This window comes from Lissotriton helveticus, chromosome 7 (assembly GCF_964261635.1).
Source record: "Lissotriton helveticus chromosome 7, aLisHel1.1, whole genome shotgun sequence".
Lineage (NCBI taxonomy): Eukaryota > Metazoa > Chordata > Amphibia > Caudata > Salamandridae > Lissotriton > Lissotriton helveticus.
In genome coordinates this window covers 48304167-48321521 of record NC_136068.1, presented here as the reverse complement: position 1 = coordinate 48321521, position 17355 = coordinate 48304167, and positions in this window count along the sequence as shown.

Genomic DNA, 17355 nt, shown 5'->3' with positions numbered 1-17355 from the left:
ATGTCAGTGATGACATCATGATACACGCCCGAACAATCCTGGAGCACAATCAACGACTAGAGCAGGTGTTCCGGAGACTACGAGAAGCGGGACTGACCCTACATAGAGAAAAGTGTGAGTTCCTGAAAAGGAAGATAGGGTTTTTTGGCTACACTTTCTCAGCGGATGGAGTCAACCCAGATCCGGAAAAGGTCCGGAACTACTGTGGGCGATTCATCAGAGACCTGGCAAATCTCACACTACCCCTGAGAGAACTCACAAAAGACTCCACTCCGTGGGCATGGGGCCCGGCTCAAGACAAGGCCTTTGAGGATATCAAGGCTGCTCTCTCGGACACCACTACCTTGGGGTTCTTTGACCACCGAAACCTCACCCTGGTGGCGGTGGATGCTGGCCCCGCAGGACTAGGTGCAGTACTGATGCAGAAGCAGCGGGATGAACTGGACTGGATGCCAGTGGCATACGCCAGTCGGTCGCTTACGGACACGGAGCAACGCTACTCCCAAATAGAAAAGGAGGCCATAGCCATACATTGGGGTTGCCGACATTTTCATCTCTATCTGTATGGCAAACCATTCACAGTTGTCACTGATCACAAACCGCTGGTGGCATTATTCGCAGGCACTTCGACCAAACCACCTCCTCGGATCGAAAAGTGGATGCTGCAACTGCAAGAGTACAACTGCCACATTGAATACCAACCAGGCGCACGGAATCCGGCTGACTATCTCTCAAGACATCCATGGGATGCTACGCCGGAAGAAAGGGAGGAGGCAGAAGACACGGAAGCTTATGTAAAATGTGTGACCGCACGATCATGTCCAAGATCCATTTCGCTAGAGGAGGTAGCTGAAGCCACCACACAGGATGTATGCCTACAAAGGTCCAAGGAAGCCATTCAGCAAGGCAACTGGCATCGTGCCAAGGAGAGCTGGAAAGCACTCACACCAGAAGCTCAACGGATCATGGAATGTTTGCACCATGTAAAAGATTACCTGAATGAGGATGACACAGGTTGTGTACTACGAGGACACCGGCTGGTAATTCCCTCGACACTAACGGAACAGGTGGTTCAGCTGGCTCATGTAGGCCACCAGGGAATAGTCAAAACCAAGGCGCGCCTGAGAGCCAAGGTGTGGTTCCCCCTCATGGATGAACTGGTGGAAAGAATGGTAAAGTCCTGTACTGCCTGCCAGGTCACGGGTGATACTCCCCGGGAAGCCCCAATATTAGTGGAGCCTCGGCCTCAACATCCATGGGAATGTGTCAGCATGGACTTTGGCAGCCTGCCGGATGGGCGACACACGTTAGTAGTGATTGATGACCACTCAAAATATCCAGAAGTAGAAATTGTAACTACTACAAGTGCGGCGGAAGTCATTCCCAAGCTGGAGAAGATCATGGCTGCGCATGGAGTAATACGGGAACTGCGGACTGACAATGGTCCACCATTTCAAGGACAAGAACTAGCTGAATATCTGAACTCCCTAGGTACCCGTCATCGCCGGATAACGCCCCGTTGGCCACAAGCCAATGGAGAAGCTGAACGCTTCATGAGAACTCTAAACAAAATTATCAGGATCGCTCATGACAAAGGACAGTCGGTGTAACTGGCCATATTTACATTTCTACGGAGTTACAGACAAACCCCTCACACCACCACTGGTGTAGCTCCGGCCCATATCCTGATGGGGCGAGTGGTTACCGATTCTATTCCTCATCATCCAAGGTGGACACCGAGGACAACCGATGAGAACCAGATCGCGAGGAGCCGGCAGAAAGCCTATGACCAAGTCAGCAAGCGACGCGGAGCCAGAGTCACACAGTTCAACAGAGGAGATCAGGTGCTGCTCAAGAACAGAGTGACCAGTGGAAAATTCAGGTTGAACTATGAACATGGACCGTGGCGAGTAATTAGTGTAAAAGGCACCCGCATAGTAGCGGTCAGAGGAAGAGAGGTGGTAACCAGGAATGTATCTCACTTCAAGCACTTTCACCCGGAACTGAGCATGAGATCAAATCTACAGTCATCCGTTGTGCCAGGGGCTGATGTCAGCCCACCCTGCCTAAATTCCACAGCCCGTCCTGAGGACTCGGGGACAGAGATCACATTGGAGGACTCCGCAAGTGGAGATGATGAGCGAGGAAGCCCTGCGGAAAGCCCAGAGGGTCCCGATGCTGCAACAACCAGCTCTCCACTTACGGGCTGGAGCAGTGAGAATGGTACTCCGAGGCGAGGAATGTCGCAGTACAAGTTAAGAAGAAACCCTGAGCCATCCTGTCAGCTGCGAGATCACTTCATGTAAGACTGTTCCGATTCTATCATGTTGAAATGTAAATGGTCACCGATAACCCTGTGTCTTTCAAGTTGATTTCTTAAAACATATCCAGAAGAAGACTGTCTACCATGTTGGTTCCACAAGTTGGACCGTTAAAGTCTATGCTGTTTGTTTTCAAAGTTTAGGAGGAATGTTATGTTCCCGGCTCCGCACGTCGTGTACGTCACAGGCGTGAGGAGCCGGGTCACGTGTGCTGCTATAATAAAAAGGGGCCCCGCACGCACGTACGCCACTTCGGCGAGGTGCGGAGAGCCATAAGCATATTCCCAGTGTCTGTCTGAGTTTATCATAAGGCCACGTGTCAGGCCTAGGCCACTGTAGATGCCCCTTGAGTGTAGGGTCCCAGATCCAGCCACTAGGGATCACATTGTCACCCCTAAACACAACACAGTGAGACTCGTTTGAATTTCCCCGCCGGGCAAGATTTTCAGTGATTGCAGGGCAACCGGGTTCGAGGTTATTTTCGCCTCGCAGCCCGCGGCAGTTCCTAAATCTCGTACTCACGCTTTATTATGCCTCTATTTAACACAGCCGTTAACAGAAGGTGTCAGGCGCTCCACATTAGGGACAGAACTGGTACATGGGAGCACTTTAGGTAAACACTTTCAATATCTCTTAATAGTTACTTGGAGTAGCGACATACATGGGCTACGAATACATGTAGTAGCTATCGGTGCTTAGGAATGCCATTTTCTTAAGAGTACATTGTCCACGTAGAGTTTTAGGCTGCGTCACATGGCAGTAGGCTAACACAAGAACAAAAGTTACGTAGGCAATGGTGGCACTTGTACAAGTACAGGAAGCAAGCACGATGTAGGATGTAGCAATCTGTGTGACACAAGATAAAAGTGATGTCTGCTTGTTACAAAGGTGTACCAAAAATAGGTAGTAGGATTTTTCGGCATTCATTGGCAGACTCTTAAACTGCAAATCACTGGGAAGATACTTACATAGGCAAGGTGATTAGGACTCTCCTTTCTTGGGGTCTTCCTTCTCATCCGAGAAAGAACAAATTATTTTGGAAGTGTCTTCAAGGGAGAAGAACTTTGAGGTCTGCTTGAAGGCCTGGGATGAGGATGTGTCCCTGGATAGAATGGTAAGGGGACGAGTTAGATGTTTCTAAATAAACGCATTAGTGCTAGGGTCATCTTCTGACCTAGCATACCAACAATTGACTCTGTTTCTAGACACGTATTCACTACTGCCTCTGCGCTACGCAAGCGTTTGTCCCACCCTACTCCTTCCAAGATTGTATTAGGGGCAAACCAGTTCACGAAACTGACAAACAGGCTGGACCTTGATAGCAGGGGGGGCATTGTTGGCCCGGCCTCATTGGAGAGTATATATATATGGGTATGTGAGGGGGGCAGGGCTGTTAATGGATGTTTTATGTCTCACCTGCAGGAGCAGCGCTCGAGAACGGCCCTACGTACACTGGGGGACACCTGAACTAACCACAGGTATATAGGTCTTAGCACTCTGGGGGCAGTGTGCATCCCGCTGCAGCTGACAAACATGACTCTATCTTATCTATACCCATATAGCGCGGACCTATCTCGAAGGTGTCTGTGCGCTTAAACATTAGTAACAGACCTGAAGCGGGGTTTGGTGGCGCAGTGGACTTTAGCATCCACTGCACGGGTCGGTGTCCGACCCCATGGGCACAGGTTCTACCCCCGGTGGGCCTTCCCAGCCTTTCTTCCGTCTGAGGACGATAGCTGAGTACTTTTGGTGGGGTAACAAGGTACTACTGCTATTCAGCGCTTAGAAGGATTTACATCTTAATGGCAGATTCACACACACTGGAACCTCTGGGAGGACCCTTCCGTAGTTCAGAGAATTTATTTTACAAGTATGAAAGGTCTTTTTTCAGATAACCGCGGCATGTCAAGTTGGAATTGGCCTGGTGAGAGGAGAACGTTGAGGTCAGTTATGAAGGCCTGGAAGGCGGAGGGGGTTATGGGGGAAAGAGTAAACAGGTACAGTGGTCAATCTTGTCTTGGCTTTCGAGTAATGTTCTTAGCATGTGCCTCTACCATCTCCTTATAAGTATATTAGGTGGTCAACTAGTTCTCGTACTGACAAGCAGGCTTGGAATTTGTAGCGTGGCGCCATTTTGGCCCCTGCCCCTTTTGCCTGATTTCACTTTGGTAGTGTTTGTAATGGTTGTGTTTTCTAAGTTGCAGGAACCACGCTGGAGAATGACCCTACTCTTTTGGGGGGTCACCGGAGGTATAACAAAGCATAGGGGCCTAACACACTGGGGTTGTGGGGCTGGGGGCACAGCTGAGCTGGGTGTAGGGCAACTATAAGGGGTACGTTCCCTGTCCTCCACAAGTCTCTACACAAGGGGCAGTTACTTGGGCTGGCACGTGACTGTAGTCAGCGCGCGAATGTTAAGCATGTGTATGTAAGGGCAGGGCTATCTCTAGAACTGCTTCTTACATAAGTCCGCCAGTACTTCTAAGATACAGGCATGCCTCTTTCCCTCTCTCGGTGGAGGAATAGCAATCCCGGGGGCTATCTAGCATTCCGGGACATGGGTGACTCAACATTTTGGGTCACTTTTGGACAGCAGGTGGGGCTACCGGGGATGGGACCACAGCATTTAGGCTTGCCACGTGTTGTATAAGTCACCCCACTTGGGATGCAGGGTCTGCCCTGACATCTGTACTTTGGGTCTTTAAGAAGAGGGCATGCGCTGGTTTCCACCCCGTGGGAGAATCAACTGTTGGAACTGGTGAGTCGGAGCATAGCAGGTATCCCCTGGGGAATATTGGGTGTTTCCCTTTTAATTTCTGAGTCAGGGCAAGTTGTTTATTCCCTGGACAATAATTGGTGTGTTGTTTTGGAAACAATTTCATGAACCCCCTGTGCTATATTTGAAATCTGTTTTCCGTTAAACATTTGGGGAGTCGTGGCTGATCATGCAACCCCGAGAGAGGGTAGAATGTGTCCCTTGGTACAACAACCGGTGCTCTAGTAAGGAACTTGTTTCCTGTCGAGCAAGGTAGCAATCTGCTTACCTGTCTTTGCTGATGTTGGGCTTTTTCATGGATCATTTCTCTATTCCAAGATACTCATGGGTTTCGTCATATGAAGACCAAACCACGTCTTCTGGCTGGCCTGCCGGGGCGCGGAGCAGGTACAGTGTGTGCGGCCCTGGGTCAGCACGTCCAAGATTGGAGTGCAACCGTTTTTCTAGTTACAGGACAGGCGTATCAAGTTCTCAGGCACCACTCTTGGAAGAACATTTAGGGCAGTCAGAGTTTGGTAATTAAGGGGCTTACATGTCACACTTTAGTACCAGGTGGTATAGTACCTTCGGCTGGTACTAAGGGTTAACTCAGGTTACTAGTGGCGATTTTTTTCTCTGCACTTGTGACTAGCAGGCCAAGTGTATGTATCCACTGGATAGGGTTCATAGGAGTGCATTTGTCATGTGCAGCCTGCAGAACGTTTTATTAGCTAGTATTTTGGTTTATTAACTATTGTTGGACACCTTTCACCTGCTGTGCGAATATAATCTGGGACACACAAAAAGTGTAATAATTGTTTATCCTTTTGACATGGCAGTTAACACCTGTACCGCACTGGTGGCCCTTACAGTTATCCTCACATGCTGGGTTGCGGGGTAAACACACGACTAAGTAGTATAGGTCTTTCCCAGCTAGGTGAGATAGTCAAGTCTGGACTTCCGGAGGGGCGGATAGGGACCGCCTCTGCCATCTACAGTAACGGGTCCTCTGGTCCTTAATTTGCCAGGATGGTCGTGTCTGGTGCGCTGCACCGTCCCTCGAGTGTCATCTATGTAACACTGCCTGGCTTTCAGAGAGGACCACTACAACAGGCAAGGACATCAATGACTTTTGCCTTTGGATTTAGGCTACCTTTAATTGGTGCCCAGAGTATTTTGACACTTGTTGGCACGTTCGGCCAGACAGGTTTGCAGCTTTTCAGGAGGGCCTGCAATTTGTTTGTCTGGGTGTGTCTCATAGAGTCCAGATGTGGGGCAGGTAACAACAACAGTCTAATTCGAACTGCAGGGGTTTACACGCAGTGGAGGGCCCTGGGCTAGGTGCACTGGTTATCGTTCAACTTGATACAGTTTAGTTGGTGGTTTTCAGGTTATAAGGTGGGGGGATATTAGGCAGTATATACTGCAGGGAAGTGCCCGCTGTGAAAGTATTAGTGTCCCAAGCGGCACAACATGGTATAGGCATTTGTATATGGCACTTGCTAATTGCCACCGTGGGTCCGGCGAGTGCCCAAACAGGGCGACGTGGGCTGCTCGCTCAGGCAGGCGAGTTCGGCATGGGCGTCGCTAAGCTGCGGCCAGGCAGGGGGCTTGTCCCAAGTATGGTGGGAATATCACGGGTTTCAGGCATGCACCAAGAGATGGATCCGCGAGACCGTCCAGGGCAGACAAAAACTCCAGCCCTTTTGCCAGGCATTTGCAGAAGCTACCAGATAGTTTGTGGGTTGGGGTGCTAGACACCGAGGGGACCATGAAGTCAGAACTCATTGGCTATAAAGTTAAGGAGTGTTTAGTGCTCACCTGCGCAAGAAGGGGCAAGTTATCGTCATGTCTGACCCCCCCTCTTCTCACGGATAATATGCAAGGGTACCAGTACTTAGGTCACATATCCCTTGGAAGGATAGTCACCAGAGGGAGGGGGGATCCGCCTTTGCTGGCAGTGCCAGGACAGAGATAGCCATCCTCTATCTGGGCAGGTAGAGGAGATAAAGGTTAGAAACTCAGACTGGGGAGTCTGGGCCTAGAAACCCCTCGCTAGACTAGGGGGCATCTGGCTGGAAGGTATCTTTGAGGGACGGGCAAGGGCATTACAGGGCTGTAACGAGCGACACTGCATTTGCGTTCCACGGATGGGCCCCAGTGGATACACCAATAAGACTGAAGCGTAACATGGGGCACACATGGTGCAGTTCGACACCGTCTTTGGTGTAGGTATCAGGGTCACAGGTGGATTCACCAGTATAAGCATGGCCCGATTCTTGCTGGTTATGGGAGTTGCCCTAGAAACAGCAGGGTGTAAGTAGGAATGCCGGCCTTGGTGGGGGGCCCTGGCTGCGACGGTTACCACACAGAGCGATATTCCCTCACGACCTACTCATTTCTGTAAATCACAACTTTTGTACTTTAAATAAAATTTTTCAACACAAGGTGGCTACATGTATTTTAAGATTTTTTATTTATTTTTTGTCATTTCTTTATATTATTCCATTAAATTTATAACATCATTTTACAAAAGAGCACATAAGATTCAACATTTGGGCAATTAATATACAGATACGATACAGAGAAAGCAAAAACCTAATGCACATTTACCAAATTATCATACAACCACTTTCATACACTCTACATTCACTCTTCATTCTGTGTCGGAGGGATCACGGATTGTTATGTGATCTATTACGCAAGGTCGATGCGTTTCGGTGGGATGAGACCACCTTCCTCAGGACCTCTTAGCAGAATAGCCGATCTTCCCAAAGAAAAAGATATCTGTAATAATAAATAACATTCAATGTAACTGTTACACTATATCTGTTTCATATTTAATTCATATCTCTAACTTGTTTTATACAGTTTCTACAGTTGTAACTTTAAAAAAACACACACCTTGTGGAGAGTTCACAGCAAACTAATTCCTATTCATTTCTTTCTAACTTTTGTCAAAATGCTCCGCTAGCAAGCAAAACAGCACAGATATCTTTGTACAGGTGTTCATAAAAGATTGCCAATAAAGGAGAGAAAAAGATACAAAGTAGGTCCAAGAATAAATGGTCAAAAAAGTGAAGGAGTTTCAAAAGGACTAACTGGGGGAAACAAATCATTTAGTGCTTATTTAATAAGCGATAGTTATTTTCAGTATCCAGACTGTATTTCGTTTTTCTTACCTAGGGTACTGCGTTGAAGCAGATCGTCACTTCTAATCAAACTTCGTATTTATCAGAATGTATACTGCAAGCTGTACCTGTTATTATCTGTATAAAATGGATATTTTTCCTATTAGTCTGTTCTAATATTCTGAAATTTACATATATCTGAAATCACATCACAGCTTACCCAAATAATCTCATCCGTTGACAATGACTTCAATCACATGAGGGAGTAGAAAGCTGCAACCTTCAATGTGTTGGTCACACGAATAAGAAGTTCTACAAAAAATGTAAAACAAGGATGGTACTTGGTCTAATCAATTCAGCCGTTGCGGTTATATTAGTCGTGGAAGGAAAACTAACCTTTTGAGTCTGTAAAAAACCGCTCATATGCAATTCCTTTATATTCTTTAGATGACTTCTGCGTTTTCTCGATATCTTAGACTGTCCACTACATTCCGGTCTTAGTAACTGCAACAAGAAGATATAATAGAAATTAAAAAGACTTCATTTCGTTTTTGTGTTCGGTCGTTAAGTATTGTTTAAATTTTAGCAACTCCTCAGATTCCACCATCATTAATTAAATTGGGAATCATATATATTGTTCCAAACATCATAACTTCAAAACCACAAGTGGGTGGTATCGATTCCCTTACTGGTCACAAACGGGTGATCTATCTTACTCAAAGCCATCATTGTGGAGATCCGCTCAAAATGCCATGTCACTAGTTCCCATTGCTATGTACAGTTTAACAAGTACGGGTCCTAGCGATGATTTGGGAATAAAGCTAACACGCCCTTAAGTAATGAAGCCTTCAGGTAGGATGATTAGTATAACTTTGTATTGCCGCTCCCGGACGTCTGAGCCCAAATACCTATCCCGCACATTTCCCGGTTGTTGGCTTACCTCAATTTTCAAGTGGCGTGGACGTCAGAAAAACCCTCGTTTCGGAATACCGTAGGTTAGGACAGACCTAATCTCGGCGTTTCGTTTAAATACCTCGATTTTCGCACCAAATGTACGTCTCTATAATTGGATAGTGGCGTGAACGACCAGCGCCATTTCTAAGTGGTGTATAATACATCAATACACACTAAAGCTTGTATAAACTAAAGAAATTTTATCAAATCAATTCAATAATTCAACAAGCAGTGTGTTAGGTTTAAAAGAACTGGTGAGTTTAACTTAGAAACAGCTTTTCTCAACAGAGTAATATCCTAATTGTATTAGACACTCAGCTAGGGCTAACATGAGCGCCATTTTTAAACGGGGTCTGATTCTCCAACCTGTATTGCACGGCAAGTCTCATTCAAACAAAAATTAATGTTTGAGTGTCTATCCTGATGTAACAAATGTGTATACTTTATTCTAGCGAAAAATATCAAATGAAGGGTTTTATTTATGTTTTTCAATCAATCCATCCAAAAAGTTTATTAAAAGGCCCCAAGTTTTCATTTCTGTTTTTACATAAGATCATACTATACATATTGTCAGCGGTGTAAACCCACAACATGTTCCAAATCAATCAGCAGATATTATAGGCAGAAATAAAATTTTATATTTTTTCTTTTTTAGGTTTCGACCTGGCGAGGGGCAAAGCCCCTCCCAGATCGAAAACTATTGTCTACAGTAGGGATGTTCGGACCGCCTCTGTTTCCAATTGGCTAGCTCCATAAATGGAGACTAGCCATTGGGAGACAGAGGCTGTCAATCGCGCTTCCTCTTGAAAACGCGATTCGGGGGCGTTTCTGGTGCTTTTTTTAAGCCCCGCCCCTTTGTCCCGGGCCGCGCTGCGATTGGCTGCCGGCCCGGGACACCCCCGTGACGTCATTCCCGGGCCGCGCTGTGATTGGCTGCCGGCCCGGGACACCCCCGTGATGTCAGCCAATCACAGCGCGGCCCGGGACCTGACTTGTTTGAGATTGCATACAATTGAGGATGTAAAACACATAGAAAGAAAAAACTTTTCTTGCATGTGAAATAGCGTTGCATTGGGCACTTTGAAAAGCACTGGAATCAGGGGCACAGCCTATGAGCGGTATTGTGCGCTAGGACATTAGTATTTACATTCCAGTTTAGCCAATGCTTAGTTGGTGTCAGTCCCTCCCTCCCTAGCGCTAGTTCTTAGTGCGCTGCTCCCGCGGGTCGAGATTTATCTGATGAAAACACCTGCGCAAACTTTACCAGAAGTAAATCCCATGCGTCGTGCGTCACACAGAGCCGGATTCTCTCAGCAGGGAGGGAGCCCGCCGCGCGCACAGCTTGAGCATTCTGCGCGTGGCGTCAGGCGCTTCCCGGAGGAAGGAATGACCCTGTTTACGAGCAGTGTTGGTTTGCTGTCTATGTTAATGAGAAAAGACCCCGAGGATAAATGCTGCGACCTGCATGCGCGAGGCAGTAAAAGTCTGAGTAGGTATTCAGGGCACACACAGAGAGGCGGCACACTATGTATCACTTACCGAGATGGGATTTTTAACCCTACTTCTGCTCTCTGTAATTGTGCAGGTGACATTGTTCAACATTCTGAAGCCGCCGCAGACACAACCTGCATGCAAAGTGGACGCTCTGTCACCAGTTGTTGACGGATGGGCGATGGGCGATGACCAGGGTCACTGGAATCGTGATGGTGCGACCGCCGCGTTTTATCGCACAGTTATGGAATTGCCGCATATGCCACATAATCCATCATCTGCTGCATAATCTGCAGATGTTAACAACAAAAAAAACACTTTCTAGCTCAAACGATTCGAAAGTCACAAAAACACAGCAACACGTGTTGCCGCGCCATGGAAGGCCCTCTGTAAAGATTGACTGGTCAACTTTCTGTTACTTATTGATGTATTCGGGTGTTAAACTGGTATTAACGAGGTGCAACGTTTACCCAGAGGTTGCTGACAAGTGTAATAAAAATGTCAAAATAATACTTTCACAAAATTTGCTGCATTGTGCCCCATTATGTGCCTTTTTTGGCGCATAATTTAGTCAACATAGCCGAGTAATGTGGCCCTCTCTGGCCACATCATTTTAGTGGCCCTGGCAATGACTGCATGCATGCAGTGAAGAATCATGCTCAGAGCATTATTATTAATCATTGTTTTAAATTCTTCGATGCATTTGCTGTGGTGACAGACCTTTACTCACAACAAAATAACAGAAGTAAGTAGGACATGTGGTCAGGCCTTCTACTCAATGTTGATAGAGTGCAAGTCCAAGTTCACATCTTTGATCCACTGAGTGGCTGTGGCCATATCTGTGTAATATATTATTCTGCTATAAATCGGGCGTCATCGATGAGAACTGCGCTTTCGTTCTGCTTTCTCACTTTTGGATTCTACTGCAGGATAACCGAGAATATGAACATTAAGGGCCTCATTTATGAAAAGTGACGCATCGCTGCGTGAAAACAGCGATGCGTCACTTTTCATTGCGCCCTCCTTGCGACATGCTAGATGCGTCATATTTACAGTATGGCGCATCATGTCGCAAGGAGTTACAGATGCGTCAGTATTTCTGAAGTATCTTTAGGCGCAAAAATGATGCATTGCTGAAGAGTGTCACAAAAGTGACACAACTTCATCAATGGGTCATTTCACATGGGCAAGTCCCATTTCAAATGTGCCTGCGTCAGTCTTACGCCTGCTTACGCCTGCGGTGAGGCAGGAGTAAGATATTGACGCATCTGCATCCTGGAAGTGGCGCAGTGAAATATCATAGATTTCACTGTGTCACTTCTACGAGGCTTACTGGTGTCGGAATGCCCACCCTGGATACATTATACCTGGCGCAGGTATAATGTGGCGCAGAGGTTTACAAAGTGACGCATCTACCTAGATGCATCACTTTGTAAATATGACACAACATGGTGCATTTTTTACGCCCCTGGTGCGTCACAAAAAGTGATGCACCGGTGGCGCAAATGTGATGCTAGGGCTCATAAATGAGCCCCTAAATCTGTGACTCGAAAGGGCAGAACTGGAGACAATATCTGTAATGATTTTGAATAAGGTGGTCACACTAGCTGGATGTGGCTCAGGAGGGCGAATATCCATAAGTGAAGGTGCTTTAAAGAGGGTGGCTCAGCAGGGACAAGTGCAGATAAAGAACCTGCCTTTTTAGGTTTCGCCTCGCGATCCGCTGCGCAGCAGCATTCGCTCAGGGCGAAAAACTTTTGTTTACCAGTATGGACAAAAGTCCCGCCTCTCTGTTCCATTGGCTAGCTCCATAAATGGAGGCTAGCCATTGTAAGAGAGAGGGGTCCGTCATTCTGCGAGGCGATTCGTGGGCGTTTCTGGTGATTTTTTCCCTCTCCGCCCCTTTGTGACGTCATTCCGGTGGTGGGCGTTTTTTTTTTTGTATCGGCATGTTGGTTTCATTTCCAACGTGTGCCTTGCAGGGGTGTGCTGCGCGATTAGAGTTGCTAGCAGGTATCCCGTTCCCACCCTCCCTCCCGCTGTCCGTGTGCCCCCCCCAGCCCCTCCCCTCCTGCTGTCTGTGTGCCCGTTAACCCGCCCCCCTCCCGCTGTCCGTGTGCCCGTCCCCCCTCCCGCTGTCCGTGTGCTCGGATAAGACCCAGCGTGCATGGCAGCGTGCTTTCGCTATCCCTTCCTCCCCTCGGAGTTTGGAACTGCTCCCAGACGGGCTGGTGACCTGGGCAGCTGCGAGGGCAGACACGCCGCCCTCGACTAGCACAGACAACGTGGAGCGCTTTCCTCAGGGCAGTGGTGAGTACAGATTTATGGCGCATGTAGCAACATTTTACAAATTACGTATGTAGGTACTGCCTGTTTGTATTTTCAACTGAAAGTCGGGAACACTCCAGCACAGGTCAGCCTCCGAGAGGGGGAAGGCAATGGGACATCTGCTGAAAGCCCGTCTGCCCCATCTGCAGTCCTTGCACCCGTCCACCGCCCTGGTGAGAAGCTGAGTCCGGCAGTCCTTGCACCCGTCCTCCGCCGTGGTGAGATGCGGAGACCGGCAGTCCTTGCACCCGTCCCCCGCCGTGGTGAGATGCAGAGACCGGCAGTCCTTGCACCCGTCCCCCGCTCTGGTGAGATGCAGAGTTCGGCAGTCCTTGCACCCGTCCCCCGCTCTGGTGAGATGCGGAGTCCGGCAGTCCTTGCACCAGTCCTACGTCCTGGTGAGATGCGGAGTCCGGCAGTCCATCCACCAGTCTACGTCAGAGGTTCCAGGGAGCAGCTTTCACTTAAGAGCATGGTCGAAAACAGGGAACCAATGGGCACACATGCCAACATTTCAGAGGAGGTAAGGGGAAGATAAAAAACAAAAAACAGAATGGTGAGAATGCATCAGTCTACTGACTTCTGTTAAAGAAGAGGCAATTTCTGGCAGGAGACAGTCACAATTAGTTACTTTTCTGCTTTAGAAATCTGGAGTTTCCCGCCTGAATGAGGTCTGTTGACAAATATGGACGGTAAGACTTGGGTAAACATGTCCGAGCTTTTGTTTCTTTTACCATGAACCCAGTGTTTTAAGTGGGCCGGGTCCTGCTGGTACTCAGCACCGGCAGATCTAAAAAGCAGCTGCTGAGACGAGTTCCTATTGGGCTCTCCGTTTTTGCCCTCACCCTCGGGGTGAAAAAAATAAATGTTAACTCTGCAGCAGTGCCGCCCTTCACTGTGTATGATGTACCGTCAAAGAGACTCGCTGTGGTTCTCTCACAGTCTCATCATTTCAAAACTGAAGCATGTTCAATGTTCTATACAACGAAGACAAAGTTATTTCTTATTTATCTTACACAACTTACAATCAATGACAAAGCCAATAGTCCTGTCTTGTTGTAGGTGTAATGTTACTTATTGCATTCTATATCTGGAGGCAATGACGGAAGCAGCAAAATACCAGCGGGGGGGAGGAGGGGGCTGTATGCGTGTATATTTTTAAGCCACACCCCTATTTGCATCCGTCCCAGTTGTTTCATTCCATGTAAAGCTCGGCTGGCTCCTCCAGATGCGCCTCTAATTCAGATATTTCCGCTGAAGTACACTGCTCTCCTCATCAGGCAGCGCTGTAGTATCACATGCAAGAGCATGAGGGGGGTTTGGAAGGAATCTGAAATAGTAGGGACTGCTGTCATTAGTAACTGAAAAGGAATGTTATTTTTGGTGTCCCTTTTGCGGTAGTCAGACTACAACAAACACTGGGCCTCTCTTTCCATTAAGTCTTTGCTGCTGCTGTGAAATGCTGTTTTCAGCCCCTTGGAGCTCTGACACTACTTCCTGCCAGAGCCTCTGATTGGCCAGTTTTGTTGTAGAACATTATGCTCTTGTCTTAAATGTGAACACTCAGGGAGTTTGAAATTAACTCTTTCTCCCAGCCTCGCAGACGAAAACATGTATGTGTCTGTGTGTGCATATGTGTCTCTGTGTGTTCGTGCCTGGGCTTGTGTGCGCATCTGTGTATGTGTGCATGCCTGTGTGTGGTTGTCTGTGCATGTGAATGCATCTCTGTGTGTGCACATCTGTGTATGTGTGCGTGCCTATGTGTGTGTGCCTGTGTATGTGTGTGCATCTGTGTGTGTGTGTGCCTGTGTATGTGTGTGCCTGTGTATGTGTGTGCCTGTGTATGTGCATGACTGGGCGTGTGTGTGTGCATCTGCATCTGCATGTGTGTGCGTACCTGGGCGTATGTGCACATCTGTGTGTGTGTGGGGGTGCGTGCGTGGTTGTGTGTGTGCATCTGCGTGCGTTCCTGGGCGTATGTGCGAATCTGTGTGTGTGTGTGTGTGTGCATCTGTGTGCGTGCCTGGGTGTGTGCACATCTGTGTATGTGTGTGCGCCTGTGTATGCCTGGGCGTGTGCGCGCATCTGTGTGTGTGCGCCTGTGTGTGTTTGCCTGTGTGTTTGTGTATGTGTAGGTGTGTGTGTGTGCGCATCCATGTGTGTGTGTTTGCCTGTGTATTGGAAAGCATTCATGTGTGCACGTGCCTGTGTGCATGGGTGTGTGCGCGTGCGTGTCCAGAGCAATGCAATCTGTCCCTTCTGTCAAGATTAACATACACATGAATGTTATGTTGTACCACATATGGCCGTTGTCAGAATGAAGTGACTGCTGATGTGGCCCGGCCTCGCCTCCACACGGGGCTCTGATCAGGTCTTTCCCGCCAGCCTGAAGTCTGCTTTCAGTCAGGCGGAGCTCAGTGTCCTGGTCCCTGCGAGGGGCGAGCCTGAGCTCTGACATTTTTGTTATTTCGACACATGACATGTTCCCCTGCTCAGAAATGTGAGCGCACACGTGTTTCGAGTTAACTCCTAGATAGACGGGAACGCAGGCCCGGGCATCCTTCGGGCCGGGCCTGAGCTCGGGAGCGTTGAATATGTGCGGGGTTATCGAGGTGTCTCCCCATCTCATTTAAAATGAGTAAAGCGGGGTGCAGTAGTGTTGGGGTGCAGAGAGAGTGGAGGACGAATAGAAGAACTTTGCGTTAGAAGTTTTAGGTAACTCACAGAAATATTCCTTTGTTCAACCACAAAATCTCCCGCGCTGATCGCTGCTTTGTTTGTGGATTGGGTATTCCCTCCATGATCACACCCATCGTTGCCAGATCTCTGATTTATTCTGATCAAGTAGAGCTGCTTCCCTGCCCCCTCGGTTTTGTGTGTGCCTCTGTTCCCTTCTTGTGATCCAGTTTTGTGTGTGGGTGCAAATGCAATAGGTGTCGCATTTGCGAGAGATTAGGCTATTGGCTTTGTAAATGACAATGCCATTTATTTAGGTTTTCAAAGCCAACACTTAAATAAAAATGTTGTCATTTACAATGTCAATAGCTTTAACTTTTCCAAAGGCGAAACCGTTGCATTGTAAATGCTTGTTTACATAGCCTATGAAAAACATCGTTATTGACCAAATGGTCATTAGGACTTAAATTGTCATGATTTTCTGCACAATGCCTAGTATGTCATTATTAAAATGACTACATAATGTCAGTATCTTAAGAACCTAGGACATAAATGAAATATGACTGATAGCAACCATACTGTTTAGCGGAGTTACAGGGCGATCCAGAGGCGGAAAGGTACTCGGGGTACCCTCTTCAGGAGCACAAAGGATGCTGAGGCTTAATATGCCAAGGAAGTCTGTGCAGTGGACCCTGGGGTGCGACGGCACCCGTTATCCTACGGGTGGTTGGAAACCTGTACAACCGGGGGTCGCTTGAACGCTCCGCCCCTCGTAGGGGGGGGGGGGCGTGAACAAGAGGGTGGACCGATGGTTCACCGGAAGTGGGAGTGGCTACCCACTAAGGCCACGATGCAAGTTTGGCCCATCAGGTGGTAGGCCACGAGGGGCAGCTTGCCTTTGGATCGCCTGTAAGATAACCCACCTTGTTGGCATATTGTTATGCTAATAAACCTGCAGCTATTTATTCCCAACAAAGAAAAGTTGGCTTCTCTGTTTATTTCATGCTGCATGTATATTGCTGCGGGAGGGATGGTCAGTGGGCCGATATTGGCACTATGCGGTCTGACCGACTAGTCCCCGCAGGGGACCCTCATAAGAGGGCGGCCCCCTTAGTGCCACAAGATGGCACACGGAGCAGCCTAGTGTCTCCGGACCCCAGTGGGTCCCGCTCGTCACTTCCAGCCTGGGGCGGGGGCAGGGAGGAGTATAAAGTCCTCCCACGCCCCCCATGATGGCCTCTTTGCCCCCTCACCCTGACACCGTTTCCCTCCCTACCGCTTACCCGGCATCTTCAGGGTGGGGGGGACTATGTTCTAATCCTTTTTATTTGTGTTGCAGGCGGAGTTACAGGGCGATCCAGAGCTGGAAAGGTACTCAGGGGTACCCTCTTCAGGAGCGCAAAGGATGCTGAGGCCTAATATCCCCAGGAAGTCCGTGCGGTGGACCCTGGGGTGCGATGGCGCCCCGTTATCCTACGGACGGTTGGAAACCTGTACAATCGGGGGTCGCTTGAACGCTCCGCCCCTCGTAGGGAGGGGCGTGAGCAAGAGGGTGGACCGATGGTTCACCGGAAGTGGGAGTGGCTACCCACTTACCACAACCTCTAAGCACCGATTGGCTAAGGCCACGATGCAAGTTTGGCCCATCAGGTGGTAGGCTGCGAGGGGCGGCTTGCCTTTGGATCGCCTGTAAGATAAC